Here is an 18,965-nt window from a genome sequence, read left to right on the forward strand (position 1 = left end):
AAACCTCTCAGATAAGGAGTGGGATTACATTTTTCACAGAACACGGAGCACAGCAAAAAACACCTCATATTGGTACCTGACCTGAGCCAGGCTACAAGCTCAGGCTGGTGAGAAGTCTGGAAGTTGTTGGAGAGGATGTGGGAGCCCCGGGTCCTTTCTACATTTGCTCTGAATATGTCTCAGATTATCGCGCTACTAGACCCTGAAGCTAGATCACATTTACAAACTCTGTACCATACAAATCCCACGTTTCTCAGCATGCGCCTTACTGGGTTTGCCCACACACATTTTCCCTCTTTACTCTATGGGGCCAACAGATTGCATGAATCCTCTGCACAGCACACCAAACTATTTTGCCACACTGGGGCACAGACAAAACCCCTGATCATAAGGACTGGCTCCATCGGATTTGGGACCTTCTGGGATGCTAAATTTAACAATGTCCTCTGAAAATAAGGAGGAAACGTTCCTGGTGATATGGGCACCCTTCATCCATTTTCTATCATCAGAATTTAGAGAACTCATGCCCCCAAACTATTTGAAAGTTCTGGCGTTACTAGTTGAAGGAAGAAACCACTATCGAGATACTCTCTGACTTGGCCCTTAGACATTATGCCCAACCATCGTGTCTAGCCCCACCTGGGCACTTCCCATTGATTATTTTCTCTGTGCTTTGAGTGTGTCGGCTTTTTTTTGGGGGGGGGCGGGTGGTTACAAATAGCTGGTCCCGTGATGTAGGCATATTTTGCTGTTATTTTTCTTTTGATGATTTTATAGAAAACCAACGAGCAGAGTTAATCCATAAAACAGTTTATTAATCTGTTTAAAAGATAAATCACTGTTTTAACAAAATAATTACATTAATTTAAATTAATTTTATACATACCTTTGGTAACTTTGTAAGCACAATACATACATAATAACATTTTACTTTAGGTGGGTATTTTTAAAATAAATCTTTAAAAAATATATTTTTCTTTTAATATATTTCAATAAAATATTTAATTTAAAATTACATTATTAGTGCTGTAGGTCTTTTTTTTAGTTTGCTCTACATTAAACAAATTCTATATAATTAATATACATAAACTGTATTTACACCTGTGAATAGCTAAAAGTAGTATATTTACAACAAATTTTAGTAGTAAAATTGCGCATAAATTTACTCACATGTAAGTTTACCTTTGTGAATGGGCCTTGATATCTGGAAAGGCTTACCCGTCTCTGCCATCTGTCCAGAGTTACACAGCTTGATATGAAAGTTCCCATAAGCGCAAGGATAAGGAATATAAGTATATTTTGAGGACATGTAACATATACAACAAAGTTACAGTCATATCGCCGTTGATTGATGTATATACAAGACATACATTCTCTAGATTCAGGTCATTTCATAGAGATAAGTATGACATACCTGTATGAATGGTGGAGATGCATTTAGATGCATGCCCTTTTTGTCGCACTACCACTGTAGATGGTACTGCTTCAGATGCTACCAATGCACTTGAAATTGGGAGTATTAAAAGGGCATTCAAATTTACCTGTTCATTATTAACTTACAAATAAGCATGTGGTTTGCTACGCGGAACTCTGCGAAGTGCCAAAAAAACTCAGCGGAGTTCTGCAAGTGGTGGAGTCCAGTGCGAACTACAGTTCGTGCTCTTCTTCCTGCAGCTCAGGTAGAAACTCTACCCGAGCAGCAGCTCACGCTCACGAACTTACGCGGAGCGGAGTTTTCTGCACTCCGCGAGCTCTGAGGTGTGCAGAAAACTCCGCAAACTCTGTGAATGGAGCAGAGTTCACCGCTCAGGTCTAGTTAAAAGTTTGTTTGTGTATGTTAGTTTAATAAATCTTTTTGGTTTGTTTTTAGACATATATTTATGTTTTCCTGTTTTTTAATATGATGAACAAACTATGCTTGCTGTTGATGCTGAAGTTACTTTAAGTCGTTTTGAAGCTAGACGATTTTTTTACTGACCATAGTTTTGTAGTCTATATTATTGTTTAAACAAGATTTCCTATTTCCATGTATGCTGCAGTTGATGTTTAGGCAACAATAACTTTGTAGTCCGATATTTTTGTTGATACTGGGACACTGGAAATTGAAGGAATATATGATGGCCCAGCTGGCAAGCCCTTGGACAAGCTGAAAGGGCCAAGAGTTACTTTCATGTTTAAATCCTAAATCAATGGGTCATAATATTAGCACCATCCCTCTGGCAAACATTCTAGGACATTTTTATTTATTGGTTTCTCGTGCAAAGCCTGCATGCTAAACAATTCCCTCTTGTTCTTTGGCAATCACAGGCCACGACATACCTCAGATTGACACACACAATGCCTTCTTGGTTTGTGGTGGTGAATAGGCCATCATATATCTCGGATTGACACACAAGGGGAGTCATCTCAGATAGGTCTGCATATGTATTCATTTGGAGGATCTGTAGCTATGCCCCCTAAGAGGAATAATTAAGTGTAAATATGGGTGGACTGGAAAGTAAGCGGGACAGAATCAAATGCTCATAACCAGAGCGACCCTTTTGAAATGAAATACACATTCTGTCCACTGAGGCACAGTGCCCTTTTGGACTTCAGGTCACTGCTTTCCAAGTTGAGAGGGTTTCAGGTGATATATAAAGAATTCCACTCCATGTTACACAATTCCACGCCACACAGTTCCACTCCCTTCCACACAATGCCACGCCACACAATTCCACTCCACGCTACACAATTCAACATCACACAATTCAATTCCATTTCACTGCACTTCATGCCACACAATTCGACTCCATGCCACACAATTTCACTCAACTCAACTCAGTACTACCCCACTCCACTCAACACCACATAATTCCACTTCACACCCTACCCTTCCTCCACTCCATGCCATGTGTTTCCATGCAACTCGATGCCACAAAATTCTTTACCACTCTATTCCACACAAATTCACTCCACACAACTCCACTCCACAGAATTTCATTCACACAATTCCACTCCAGTCCACACAGTTCCACTTCACTCCACTCCACACAATTCCACTCCAAGTCACACCAGACAATTCCAATACAAAATTCCACTGCACTCAATTCCACTCCATTCAATGCCATACAATTCCATGCCACACAATTCCATGCAGCGCAATTCTATGTCACTTCACACCACACAATCCACTCCACACCGTACAATTTCATTCCACTGCACTCCCCTCCATGCCACACAATGCCACTTCATTCCACTCCGTACAATGCCACTGCACGCCACACCATGTCACTCCATTCCACACTACACAATACCACTCCACTGCACACAATACCACTTCCCTCCACAAAGCCACTTCAGTCTACTCCACTACACACAATGCCAATCCACTCCACGCCACACGATGCCACTCTACTCCATGCCACACAGTGGCACTCCACTTGATGCCACTCCATGTCGTAGAATGCAATGCCACTCCACGCCACACAATGCCACTCCACTCCACCCCACACAATGCCACTCAATACAATGCTCACATAGGCGAGCCCAATTATTGTTTTGTTTGTTTATACAGGGATTGCAGAAACTCATTTATTATAGAAATATTACAAACAAACGTATGCACAGTGTTCCTGGTGGTAAAGGTCAGATGATCTTCAGAGAATTGCATGGAGGATTAATTACCCAATTAGTCTGTTTTATCATTTGCTAATGAAAGTCTGACATGTGAATGGCAATAACACAACTTTACTGCACTTCAAAGACAGTAGTTCTGCCCTGAATTAAATTCCTCAATTCCTCATACAGAAGTATCCTAGTTTCTCTCCTCCCCCCCCCCCCAATTCCATTTCCCTCGGTTCTCCACTCCATTGTCCTCTCTCCACCAACCTCCTTGGTTCCACAGTCCTCCCTCCTCCTCTGCAGGCCTGTTCAGTGTTTCCCTAAGAGGATGGCGGTGTCAAACAGGCCTTGCAGACACATATGGACGCTCCTCGGTATTGTCGAGGCACAATGGCACTGTGCCTTCCCATTGTGCTCAGTGCCATGCAAAGTCTGTGTACCGAAATAGCGTCTCAAAAGGCATATCCTGTGGAGGGGTCAAAAGTCGCACGGGGGCAGCTGGGAAAACGGAAGTGGGAGGAAACGGGGACAAAGAGAAGAGAGGCACCCGTTCGCACAAAACCCATGGCTGCTGTTGATCTGAGGAGTGAGGGGGAAAGAGGGGAGAGGTTTAGAGGGTCAGGGAACGACATCAGAAGGGGAGGCGACAACATGGTGGCACAATCGAATGGGTTATATCTTAGCGAGTTAATGCACCTGCTGTGGATATCAGGTTTGAGCATGTGTACCCGGAAGGTCATGCCACAGGCCAGCATCAAGTACTTTGATGATACATTTATATAGCGCGTTGTTCCCCTGACAAGACGTCGGAGCGCTTTCGATGGACAGGTGCCATGTTGCTCTATACGATTTAGAAATCCCAGAATATTAGCTTTAATTATTAGCTCCATTCGAATAAAAACAAATCCGCTTAGATGATGATAACCCACCGAGCTATTTTTTTCGGCATACCAGCCTGGGATGAATACGCTATGTCGCCTCGTGGTGCTCCGTGGAGCCAGTGGCGATGTGTGTTGTTTTATCTTTAACCCAGTGTGTACTCGGGAATAGCCTCTCCCGGCCCGGAGCTCCGTTAAATTCGGGAGAAAGCTTGTAGAGCTACAGGCATCCATCCGATGTAATGCTGTTTCTGAGAGAATAGTGACCAGGGCTTTCCTAAAGGTGGGAGGGATTTGGTGTCGGGGGAAAGAGCGGTTTTGTTTATTTGCCTGCGTCCGTGTCCTGAAACACTCTGGTTTGGTCCCTCTGTTCCTCGGTGACCCCGTGACCCTCATAGCAGCGATCTAGGGATTTATTCAGCCCAACAAGGGGCTTGGCGATTAAATAGGACACAGAATTTGCAAACACTGGCTACGTTAATTAAACAGCTGTTGTGTGTCAGCATTTGGCCTTCATTTCAGTACTCAACAATGTTTATGTGTATTTTGGGCATGCAGAGTTATTGAAGGGTGTGAGAGTTGGGGGAAATACTGCATGTTTCCATAAAGCACATAGAGCTTCACTGTAAACATCAATATATGCGGCGACACACTATACATTACGAGCAGCAACACTGTCCTTTGACTATTGCAGGAGTTTGCAGTATTCGGTGTGCTCCCCTGCTGACAGAATTTAGGGGCATATTACCAAGGGTGGCGATATTGAATTATCGCCGCTTTAGCGGCCGTTTTCGGCCGCTAAGCGACGATAATTCCATCGCCCTATTACCAAGCTGTCGCTAACACCAGTTAGCGACAGCTTGTAGGCGATAGCGAGCGGATTTGGGCCCGCTTTGCATGTCAGCGATATTTATCGCTAATGACATGCAAAGTGGGCGTACCCAACCGGTTAGCGACTGAAAGCAGTCGCTAACCTCGCTATCGCATATTACCAAGAAAGGCGAAGCAATGGAAATATTCGCGCTAAGCACGAATATCGCCAAATGCTAACGCCTGCAAATACCAGTTCTTAGCCATGTTATCCAATGGGAGGTGGATAACATGTCTAACAGCATTTGCACGCTAATGCGTGAACACCGCTGGTTTTCCAGCGATATTCACGCTAACGCCTGCAATATTATCACTTTTGAGATAAACGTTGGTAATAGGACGTTATCTCAGCGATAATATTGGGCGAAGCGTGGCGTTACAAAAACTAACGCTAAGCTCAGTTAGCGATAAATATCGCTAACTGTTGGTAATATGCCCCTAAACGTCATCCCGGTCTCTTGGCGATATCTGCCACTGGTGTGGGTTAGTATGTGATGTGAAGTGGTCAGCGGAGACGTGGCAAGAAACACACCGATATATACAGCCTGATTAAGAGTGGGCCCGGTTATTCCGACTCGAGAATAAACCCCTGTTTACGCATGCGTCAGAAATACGAGCTAAAGGTATTTCATGTACCTGATAATTATTGAATGCACAAGCGTCCTTATATTTCGGCAGGTCACACCTGCTGAACCTTAATAGGGGAAATATGTAGGTTATTTACCATACCATGTGGATTTTGGTGCGTAAAGGATCACAAAAAGGCTCACAAACCCTTCTGCATGGGAATATCACACAGTATTTACCACGACTATTAAACACCAAAATCTGCATGTTATTCCCCACAAACTTGAAATAGGTGTTATGGTATAGTCATTTATCAGGTCCGATAAATAACACCTGCACTCATAATCAGGGCCTTTTAAGGCTATTTTTGCCCTCATTAAGTGTCCCAGTGTCCCGGAAAAGAACATTTTAACTTTATTTATAACATTACCCACGTGACCTGGGCTAAGCTAAACAAGCATCAAACCCGGGGTAAAGAAACGATGTAATCCTGCGCTGTGAATGGTTGTGCACACTAGAGGTGGAGAAGCCAACACATTAACAGGGAAAGCTGAGCCAGAGCCGAGCTGACTCTAAGAACCCATGCACAATCCGAGCCTAGAAAATATTTGCCATATAAATCATTCATCAAAGTTCATGTTAGAATATGATCAGGTGTTTTCAACATTTTTTTAAAGTTTATTTCTTTAACGCACGGAAGTGTTGCACGTTAATACAGCATATTATTTAAGAAGTATTAAAGTGAGACTTTTTACATGAACTGAGAAACTTTCTTGCCTCTATCCTGATGACAATGACTTTAATTAACTAAGAAGCAAGTCAAAAGTATCTTGCACACTATATGTGGCCTACATTCTTATACATGAAGCCACATAGATTACTAATACATCAAACACCAGAGAGGTTTTTGTACAGCTCACATCCAGAACTTAGGTATTTGAAGGTGCTTTCATATGTGATAATGAACAAAACAAAGGCTCTGAAATAAAGCACTTGTTGAGGATAACAACATTTTCTCACACAGGAAATCCCTGATTGACCCCTTATTTTCCAGTTTATAATGTGCATTTTAGCTACCAAATAGATATCTATTTCTGACATTAAAGGTTAATGCTGTGTCCTTCATTCTTGAATGATGAGATAAGAGTGTGGGTGAAATGCAGAATCGACATTTTATTTTTAGCAGTTTTACATAACACTAACCTTGCCCAAGGACATAAGAGCACTTGACAACAGACACAGGCTACTTTACATCTTTTTTTCGGGCACAGGGAGATTTGTCAGGATGCAAATCTGGTTCTCTATGTTGCATGGTTGGTGGCTGTTGTCACTAAACTACTTCGCCTCCTGTGCTCAGCTTTTTTGGGTTCGAGTTTCCAAGAGGACATCAAACCCGAGACAGCATCTGGAATAAGCCTTTCTCAAGCTTTCAGAGGCTCGCCCACCTCTAGCGCGCACACAAACACCACAGCATACATGCTAACACACCCAATTCAGAAGGGGTTCTCCCCATTTTTAAAGAGAAAAATTGCTTTATTTGAGCTTTCTCTGCCCTAAAATTGCCTTGGCTCCTCTGAAATGCAAGTATTTAGGGAACATAAATTCCCTTTATTCTTACAAATCTCCCTCTTTCTTGATTCCAAATGTTGAAATGTATGAGTTAGGCATACTGAGCAGTGAACTCAGAATTGAAAATATAGAACGTTTTTAGGGATTATGGGCCATATGTATCAAGCCAAATTGAATTCGCAAACGCTGAAATTCGCAGAATTTCGGCGTTTGCAAATGCAATTTGGACTAATGGTATGCATCAAGCAAAGCTGCTTGAAAAATAAGGAATCGCAAAATAGCGATTCCTTATCTTGCGATTGCATTTAAGGAATCGCAAATTTTGCGATTCCTTAAATGCAATGTAAGAAGCCAAAAAAATTAGCAAATTGGCCTTAAGGAATCGCAACTTACCACCAACTTCTAGTTGGTGGTAAGTTGCGAATTCCTTTCAAAATGCATATTTTTTCAATTTTCTAAGTGCCATGTGACGCACATACATGCCCTTAGGGCATGTATGTGCGCCACATGTGCACCCATGCCGATTTCAGGGGTGCAACAGGGTGTCCTTTGGACACCCCTGCACCCTTGAAAATATTCACAATTTGCGATTAGCAAATTGTGAATCGCAAATTTCCCCTTCATTCCTATGGGCCTCCTGGCCCATAGAAATGAATGGGAAATTATTCCTTAATTGCGATTAGCAATTTGCTAATCGCAATTAAGGAATTTAAAGAAATCGCTAAAAAGAAGCTAATTTCTACATACATACCATTTTGCGATTTCTAAATAGCGATTCCTTAAAAATCGCTATTTAGGAATCGCAAAACAGAATGTTGATACATGTGGCCCTATGTGACAAGTTCCTCACTCTAGTGTTGGCAATGCGAGAAGAGTGTGTGTTTTTGGTACAGATAATGTTTCCAAAAAGAGATGGATTAATTAAATGCAAGTTTGGCACACAGTGCCATCTTTGCCACTTAAATTGCTGTCTTGTGAGCTTTGCTAACTATCCCTGTGCGGCTAAGTACACACGACTGGCCCATCCCAACTCTTCCCAGTCCACCGTGTTTCAAAACTAGGACATGTAGCATCTTTGCAGAAATTTACCGCTGCAGACCTATGGTTGCCACCTGGCTTCTTTGTTAGTGGCCAGGCCTGCATTTGTAATTGCAGGTCGGTAAAAATATTGGGAAAAGCAGTGACATCCGGTATTATTCTGCTATTCAAGAGCTGCCTAGATCATTTCAGATTGATTATTAGAGGAGATAGAGGGGTAATTGTTATGTTAGAAAAGAATACTAGTAATTATCCTGAAATTGTTTTTTCTCATATCAGCTGTTGGCTGTTTAGAATAGCTAAATATAAACAAATGGGCGGTATTTTTTCTAAGAAAGGTGACATACCCTATATAGACTGTACCTGGAAGCCTAGGGTGCTTAGTCTCTAGCAAAAGGAAAGAAAGCAGTTGGAAATATAGCATAAATTCCTATGGTAGAAATCCGTCTGCACTAAAAACCAAATGAAGAAAACATGTATGGAACAAACAAATAGTATGTGTTGCTGCCACATGCACACTTTTGTGCAACACTATAGTAAACTACACACAAGTCCACTATGGAATCCAAGTACTTAGCTCCCTCCTCGGGAGAGTACCATCTTTTCTATTTGTCCACATTGGTAGTCACATTTGAGGTTCTGTCTGCATTTCATATGGGTAGGAAATGATGTCTTATGGAAGCCAAACACTGACACATGTTCCATCCCTAAATATGAGGCTTTTTCGAAGCACAATCGTAAGCATAGCAGAAAAAAATGTAACCGTCCGCAACACAGATTAGGGACACATTTAAAGCTGATAGTCTGAATTCGAGTTATCTGTAATTAATGAGCATCAGTATAGTAATGTAAAAAATTAGTTTCATTATAGTCGAAGGATTTTGTGATCCTTAAGTTGTTATTTTGAGATCTGCCAACAACGGGGGCAAAGTTGTATTGAACCTCCTACATACGTCTGTCGCGGTTCTTCAAAATGGTAATTTTAAGTAAATATGCAGGTAGAGATAAATATGGTCATTATTGCCATATACTCCCTGGAGCCCTATCGTCAGCGTGCAGAAGGCCGGAAACATGACCTTATGTCATATGCAGAGGTATTCACCATGTCCAAAAACTTGAATGCTTGGCATGTCAACACAGACTATTTGTGAGGTTCAAACGAGAGCAACATATCAGGGGTGTAACGCAGGCCCCTGCAGCCTCTGCAACGGAGGGGGGCAATCCTTCTGGGCCCCAAATTCTTGAGGGGGTCCCCAATCCTTCAGCAGGCCCACATCCAGCCCAAGGCCGGTGAATATCTGTGGGATATATTAGACTCAGTGGCCCATCCACATTTTGAAGGGGTGCCAACATTTTGTGTTACGCCACTGCAACATATGATAGTATACTCGACTCACATTTATTATTTAGGCCTGGTTCTTTGTCAAGCTATCAGCAAAATATATCTCAGAATGGGCCACAGAAGCAAATCCCATCACCCTAACTAGGTAAAGCCTCTTTGAAACGTTACCTCGTCTCTAAAAGTGGTTCAGGTTTTCTCTTTTTTAGGTGAAATCAAATATTCAGCTTGAAAACCCAATGAACTTTAAATCAAAATATAAATACCATTTATCCAAAACTTTGGAAGAGTAAATGAAGCCTTATGATGTTGATGGACCTTTCAGAGTCCTTTTCCACTGTCAACCAAGAAACAACACTAGACGCATTGTCAGTCCAATTGGAGAGTAGCCATTCTGCCATTGCTGTGTACGGTGCTTCAGAGATTACATTTATCTACATGGAACCACTGGCAGCCATAATGCTAGAGGAAGCTATAGACATTCACTTGATTGCCTGCATCCAAGCTTTATGTGAGGGCATTGCGACTTTGAAACCTAAAATTTGTATTTTCAAGCTATAGTATTTGTGGCCCAATTCTCATTAAGGCTCACTCCAGCAAAGGCCTGGCTTTTATTGAAACATGCTGGATAGAAACTTCCAGTGGATTGCCTAAACCACTAAAAATTGTACCTACGATGTAACCAATAGCATCATTCACAGTTGAATATACAGAACAACATTTCTAAAATTACCAAAGCAGGAAAATAACACCTGCACCTATAAAATGAACATTAAACTCATGATTCAAAGTAATGACTTCAAACAAAGGTAGAATCCCTTTTCTTATTGGATATCGAATGTGGGCATTCTGGGGGTTGTGGCCTGGCTGCCAACCAAGATGCTGGTGTCTTAACCCCTTCCATGCTGATGACGAGCTCAGCTCGTCATCAGCTTTACCTACCCTGTGCGGATGATAAGGTGAACTGCAAATCAGTCTGACCCTGTGCCTCATGGGAACAGTCCAGCCCGAACTGCCAAGCCATGTCTTCCCTGGACCGGAAACAAGCTTCCGAGGACCGGTTTCTGGCATTCCAGCCGCCTTCAGCCCGGCTTCCTTGAATCCAGTGGCAAAGTGAGCAAGGGACTCACGTCTGAGCATACCCTGCCACACTTATGGCGGCCAAAAGCGGTACAAAAGGGGGTGGTGATGGACGGAGCATCTGAATCAATCAAACACTCAAACCCAGTCAAAAGATCTGGGTTTAATCCATCACCGTTCTTTAGCCCACTCTGCCACCCCAGTTCAGACATGGCTATATGCAAATCAGTCTGACCCTGTGCCTCATGGGAACAGTCCAGCCCGAACTGCCAAGCCATGTCTTCCCTGGACCGGAAACAAGCTTCCGAGGACCGGTTTCTGGCATTCCAGCCGTCTTCAGCCCGGCTTCCTTGAATCCAGTGGCAAAGTGAGCAAGGGACTCACGTCTGAGCATACCCTGCGACACTTATGGCGGCCAAAAGCGGTACAAAAGGGGGTGGTGATGGACGGAGCATCTGAATCAATCAAACACTCACACCCAGTCAAAAGATCTGGGTTTAATCCATCACCGTTCTTTAGCCCACTCTGCCACCCCAGTTCAGACATGGCTATATGCAAATAAGTCTGACCCTGTGCCTCATGGGAACAGTCCAGCCCGAACTGCCAAGCCATGTCTTCCCTGGACCGGAAACAAGCTTCCGAGGACCAGTTTCTGGCATTCCAGCCGTCTTCAGCCCGGCTTCCTTGAATCCAGTGGCAAAGTGAGCAAGGGACTCACGTCTGAGCATACCCTGCCACACTTATGGCGGCCAAAAGCGGTACAAAAGGGGGTGGTGATGGACGGAGCATCTGAATCAATCAAACACTCACACCCAGTCAAAAGATCTGGGTTTAATCCAGCACCGTTCTTTAGCCCACTCTGCCACCCCAGTTCAGACATGACTATATCAAATCAGTCTGACCCTATGCCTCATGGGAACAGTCCAGCCCGAACTGCCAAGCCATGTCTTCCCTGGACCGGAAACAAGCTTCCGAGGACTGGTTTCTGGCATTCCAGCCGTCTTCAGCCCGGCTTCTTTGAATCCAGTGGCAAAGTGAGCAAGGGACTCACGTCTGAGCATACCCTGCCACACTTATGGCGGCCAAAAGCGGTACAAAAGGGGGTGGTGATGGACGGAGCATCTGAACAGTTACAGGGGCATCCTTGGAACAGCTGTCCATTCCTGCCTTCCACTACAGCCTTCAAGCACGTGTGGTCAGGTGACTCCATGTGTTGATAGTGGTGGTCTAAAAATTTCAACTGCAGTGAGCATTGTCACTTGCTCAGTGGCAGTGCGCGTGCTGAGGCTGGGCGCAGTGGGTGACACAATAGAGGTCCAGACAAGAAGGCACACTTTGCTGAGCTGCATCTTTACATACGTCTTTAGCTCTGCAGTGGTGGCTACGTGTAGTGTGACTAGTGAGCGGAGCCGAGATACAGTCATGCAGTATGGGAAAACATCTGGATAGGACTCTCTTTGGACACCAGCCTGCAACTGACGGCGGTCACACTTGCCCCGGTGTCTCGTAGAGCCTCCACCCTATGGCCATTGATGGTCACCCACTGCCTGTATTTCTTAGTGTTATCAGGCAGCTGGGTCCCCGGGACCATCTCATAGTGTCCTAGTGAGACAAGGGACACTGCACATTGTAAATTGGGGGATTAAGTTCCTTTCAATCCTGAGGGTCCCTGGGGGTGAACTAGCCCGCCAGGTATCTCCAGTATGCGCCAGGGAGCTGCGTTGCAGAGAAGTGTTGAGAGGCCATGGCCCTTTTTACACCTCTATGCAATGCAGCTCTGTGGCGCTTACTGGAAATAGCTGGTGGGCTAGTTGGCTCCCAGGGACCCTTAGTACTCAAGGAGATGTAATCCCCCAATTTACAATGCTCCAGGGGGCACATTTGCACAGTGGTGCAGGGAGAGGCGTGGCCTGATGTGACAAGTGTGCAATTGCGCCCTGTGGCGCATTTTAAGTTGGGGGATTAAGTCCCCTTGAATCACAAGGGTCCCTGTGGGCCAACCAGCCCACCAGGCACCTCCAGTATGCGCCAGGGAGCTGCTTTGCAGAGAGGTGTTCAGAGGACACGCCCTTTTTACACCTCTCTGCAACGCAGCTCTGTGCCGCTTACTGGAGGTGCATGGTGGCCTAGTTGGCCCCCAGGGACCATCAGGACTCAAGGGGAATTAATCCCCCAACTTAAAAAGTGCCAGGAGGCGCGTTTGCACAGTGGTGAAGGGAGAGGGCAGGGCCTGACATAGCAAGTGTGCAAACTCACCCCTGGCACATTGTAAATTGGGGATTAAGTCCCCTTCAATCCTGAGGGTCCCTGAGGCCGAACCAGCCCACCAGGTGCCTCCAGTATGCGCCAGGGAGCTGCTGCAGAGAGACATTGAGAGGCCACGCCCCTTTTTACACCTCTCTGCAATGCAGCTCTGTGGGGCTTACTGGAGTTAGCTGGTGGGCTAGTTGGCCCTCAGGACTCAAGGGGACTTAATCCCCCAATTTACAATGCACCAGGGGGTGTGTTTGCACAGAGGTGCAGGGATGGAGTGTGGCCTGATGTGACAAGTGTGCAAAAGTGCCCTGTGGCACGTTTTAAGTTGGGGGATTAAGTCCCCTTGAATCCTGAGGGTCCCTGGGGGCCAACTAGACCACCAGGTACCTCCAGTAAACGCCAGGGAGCTGCGTTGCAGAGAGGTGGTCAAAGGCCACGCCGCCTTTCTATACCTCTCTGCAATGCAGCTCTGTGGCACTTACTGGAGGTAGCTGGTGGGCTAGTTGGCCCTCAGGGACCCTCAGGGCTCAAGGGGACTTAATCCCCCAATTTACAACACACCAGGGGCTGCGAAAAACCATTGAAATTCACTGAAAAAAACATAGGTTTCAGGCACGTTATAGTTAGAAAGTAGCATTTAAAAAACCTTAGAAATTCACTGAAAAAAACATAGGTTTCAGGGACATTATAGTTAGTTGGACATTTCACTCGTACAAAACCATAGAAATTCCCCCGTTACAGTTAGTTCAGCCAACTATAACTCGCGCCCCCACAATGCACTGCTGATGATGTCACATATTACATCATTCATGACATGGTCAGTGACATCACTGATGACATCACTGATGACATTTCAAATAACATCACCCATGACATTATCATTTGGCAAAAACTCCTACAATATTCAGACTACCTTCTCAAAGGCATGACTGCAATCGTGACCTGGATGAGGAATAATTTCCTACAGCTTAACACGGGTAAAACCAAGATCATGCTGTTTGGAGATGCATCTTTGTGCCACCCAGGTCCCTAAGACAGTGATCAAGAACCTTGGCATACGTTTGTACTAGAAACTTACAATGAAGGAGCAAGTTACAGCTACCGTAGGCTCATGTTTCCACATACTAAGCCATCTACGCAGAGTATTTCCCTTTCTCCCCTTGACTGCATGGAAAACTTTGGTTTAGGCACTGATGATGAGCCGCCTGGACTACTGTAATGCTCTCCTGATTTCAGCAAGTGAGTCCTCTTTGAGTAGACTTCAAGTAGTTCAAAATACGGCAGCCCGCCTTGTCTCAAACTCTCCTGCCAGAACAGCTTCTCTCCTTCTTCTACAACAGCTACACTGGCTGCCAGTACGCAAACAGGTCAAATTTAAGATATGCTGCATTGTGCACAAAGCTTTAAATGGTAAAGGTCCTGGCTATCTTGTAGGAAAACTCAGTCAATATCAGCCACAGAGACCTCCACGTTCAGGAGCTAAATCTTTGCTCCTCGTCCTTGGGTGGGAGGGCATTTTTCCACCTAACCCCCTTTTACTGGAATCAGCACCCCATTCATCTTCGGAAATGCCCAGATTACCTTCTATTTAGAAGGCTCCTTAAAATTGAACTTTTCTAATTAATCCTCTCTTCTTTGCCTTTCTGCAGAACCTCTGTAGCGTGGATGATTCGGGCACTTTACAAGTAAATAAATCTCTCTCTCTCTCTCTCTCTCTCTCTCTCTCTCTCTCTCTCTCTCTCTCTCTCTCTCTTCTCTCTCTTTCTCTCTCTTTCTCTCTCTTTCTCTCTCTTTCTCTCTCTCTCTCTCTCTCTCTCTCTCTCTCTCTATATATATATATATATATATGTATATATAATGTATATTATCTTTTGTATTTTAAAAAAAATATGCATTTTATGCTGGTTAATAATAATGTGTATATTCACAATATGAGTAAGTGCATATAAATATAATATATTTATATGTCAGTGCCAGTGTTTATTTATTATAAAATGTATATATATATATATATATATATATATATATATATATATATATATATATATATATATACTGGCTTCTTTGTACATAGAGTACCAACACCTGCGTGAGATTTTTACAAACCAAATTTATTGGTGAAAACACACAAACAAGACTCGTTTCGGTGAATGCCTTTTTCAATATAACATGTATATATACATACAACAAATATTAGGTGCTGCATAGTACTCCCAATAATCCAAAAGCCTCCTCTGCTTGGTAAACAGTTTATTTAAATACATAAACAAAAAAAGTACCCAATGCGTTTTGGAGATCACTTGTCCTTGCTCATGGATCAGGATACACACACATTTCCATTCAATTATTATTCAGACTAGTTGGCAGTTTACATGGAAAGAGGACTTAGTGGGCAACATGCCTCAACTCGGTTTGTGTTTTCACAAGCGACATTTTGACAAAGGAGAGTTTATAGCATGGTCATCCCAATGAATCCTGACAGTACATCACACTTATATTGCATTTATGTTATACATTACACTCTAATTGAGATTTCTTTTACAGATTTCTCTTTTCTCATTACAAGAATGTATCCCCATATTACTCAGCGCTTTATGTAATCATGCCCCGCATATATCTTAAGCTTAATTATTGAACTGTAGTAGTGTAAATATTTATGTTTAAGTGCATAATGTAAATTTCTGGATGCACCAGCAATTTATCTAGCTAATGAACCATCGTATAAAGACTGACATGTTAATATAATACTGCGTTGTGGTTTGTCACATTAATATATCTATCTTGCCCCAGTGGGAATGCATTGCTGCATCTGCCAATCTGCAACATCAATTGTGCATAGTGGCTTACTACAGTTCCCAGTTTGTTATCCTCTCCTATACACAACACAATCAGACTGGCATTTAAATGTCATGTTCCCTTTCACAGTAGTGAATGTCCAGGTTACATTTCCCCTTCATCATTCTTCAACTCAGAGAGTGGTAGAATTATTCAAGCCTGTTCAAATGTACGTGACCTAAATCCAAACTTGTGTATATAGGGTTGCAGAAGATCCACGACTGTTCATGATCTCGTGCTGAGATCTGATTGGCTGCCATCACTTCAAACCAGAAAGTGTTAGCAGTCACCTTGAGGCTCAGCTTGAGCCATGCCCCAGAAAAACATTCCCCAAAAAAAAAGAAAATGAGGCATGATAGAAATATCATGACCCCTTAGGGCTCCTGGGGGCGGGTCCACAGAGACCCCACAGGGCTAAAAAAAAAAAAGCATTTTTTTACATTTTCGGCAGGATCGTAGATCCCACCGAAAATCGCTTCATTGGTTATCGGCCCCCATGTAGGCCAGATCTCGGGGCATTCTGATAATAAGGGAGGGGTGCGCAAGGGCCCCCCCTCCTGGGGCTTATTATTGCTCCAGGGACCGTCCCCCAGGGCTTATTACGTTATAAGTGGAAGGCCTCTCTGACCTCCGAAGGCCTTGGGAACCACCACCTCCCCAAGACTAATGTATTATTATGGGGGGGGCCTCTCTGAACCCCCCGGTCCTAGGGAACACCACCTCTCCAGGGCCAAGTATTTTTTTTTTAATGGGATGGGGGCTGAATAGCTCTCCTCCTGCGCCGTTGTTGGCCCTAGGGACCGCCACCTCCCCAGGGCAAGCCCTAATAGAACCAGTTTTACATTATGGTTTCAGGTCAGGGCAAAGCATAAATTACCTAGATCTAAATCTTTATCTTCTCATAAACAAATATACAAGCCCAAAGTGTTGATCCCTATATATAGCCTTTATTGATCTCACATCTGCATCTGACACCGTTAATAGGCATAAGTTATAGAAGATCTTGCTCTCTTTAGGAGTAGACAGTGACATTGTCATTTTCCGAGACTTACAGAGAAATATATCGGTCTCAGAAAGATATAGCAATGATGGTTGCTGTACTCAGGGCTTTCCAAGTAAAGCGAGGAAGTTACACAAGGGTCAATTCTTGCACTCTTTTATTTATGCTTTGTATTAACGAGCTAGAAAAAAACCTTACCAGAGGATGGTATAGACTTGCCTAGAGGAGGCACCCGATCATTTCTGGAATTATTGTACACCGACAATGTGGCCCGAATTGCAAGAACTGCCATAGCATTGCAATGTCTTCTGGATTTCTGTGTCGCATTTATGAATTCATTAGAGTTGAACAAACATTTTACTAAATTGCATGTGATGATAGCTGGGCCAAGAGGGAAAAATATATATATTTTTTAATTCACAAGTATATGACATTAGCTGGGTAGATTGTTTTCAATACTTTTGAGTATTGTTTCACCATGGCAGCTCCTGGTCCCCTTATAAATAGCTAAAAGACAGCTTTTTGAAGATGACGAATACTTCAGTCTGTACTTTGTGCCCAGATTGGGCAATCAGGCCTTAAAAGCAATGTTAAAGGTTTAACAAGCTAAACAGGTATCCACCGCCTCATATGGAAGTGACATCTGGGGCTATGTAGGCATCTCAACAGTGCAATCTGTTGAAATTCAATTTACAAAATGTCAGCTTTTTTATTTTTGAGTTTTATATAGCGCAAACTAGACCCAAAGGTATCAAAGCTCTTAACATGAGCATTAGTTGCGTTACATAAGGACACATTCATTTTTTAGGTCGAGCCTAGAGCAGCGCATGTGCTGCTGCTCAACTTTTAGTAAGGGGGTTTTCAAAGTGCTACCCCACAAGCTTTTCCTGGCCTAAAGCTTGCGTGCATGTGCACGTGAACACGCGCAGCCACCAATTGCCTTTCTTATCTCATTAATTTACATTTACGAGCCGCCATGTGGTTCTGAAAAATATGGATCCGTAATAGTACCGGACTCGAGAATAAAAACTTCGTCGAAATAGGACGAATTTGGTATCAAAAGACCGAGAATGACGAGTACATCAAGTACATGTATTTTCGGCATATTCGAGTGACGATTTCGCCTCGAAATCGCCATTTGCCCTCTAAACCCTTAGCTGCATGTTGCCCTCTACATAAGCCTTAATCCAGTCGAATTTGATTCCACAAGGACACATACTCCTTAATCGACTTCTTCCTGACCCCAGTACAAGTTAGAACCATTGCCCCAGGCCGAGCTCGTTAGGTCAGTTCCCTCCCAGTGGCCGAGCAAGATAGTATCTAGGCCCAACCGGCCATAAAGCCATTTCAGCACGCACACCTGCCATATCTCGCTCACATCTTTCTCCACTCCTTTTCCTCACTTATTTTATGGTGGGGAGGTGACCATTTTTATTAGGGGTCCAGCGATATCTGATGAAATGTTGGGCCTTGCCGGATGATTTGTTATGGGCAGCACGACGTGAAATATGTACATGTCATCATGACTCTGCTTTCTTTTGTAAAACAGTAACCATAAATGAAATACCACGCACCCAAGGAATGTTTTGCCCAAGGGTGAATATTGTGTATAAGAAGAGAAGCCTAACTTTGTGAAAGTGTGCAGTCTCCTGAATATACTGGTATTGTACTTCTAGGACCCTGTCACCTTGGTTGCAGCCAATAAACGAATCTTTGACTTCACCTGGAAGACTCTGAAGTTTCTGTGGGTCTGACTCAGGAGAACCCGAGGTCTCTGGTGTGTTGATCCCCTGGCACCGCTGGGTTACCGGTTCTGTACCGGTTCTTAAAAACCCAGTACCTCATTTGGCGCCCAGCGTTTGGGGCGATTCCAGTGGTACCAATCAGCCTGAAGATCGTGAGGAGCTTCGTGTGAAAATTCCGGAGGAGGGCC

This window comes from Lissotriton helveticus, chromosome 11 (genome assembly GCF_964261635.1).
Source record: "Lissotriton helveticus chromosome 11, aLisHel1.1, whole genome shotgun sequence".
Lineage (NCBI taxonomy): Eukaryota > Metazoa > Chordata > Amphibia > Caudata > Salamandridae > Lissotriton > Lissotriton helveticus.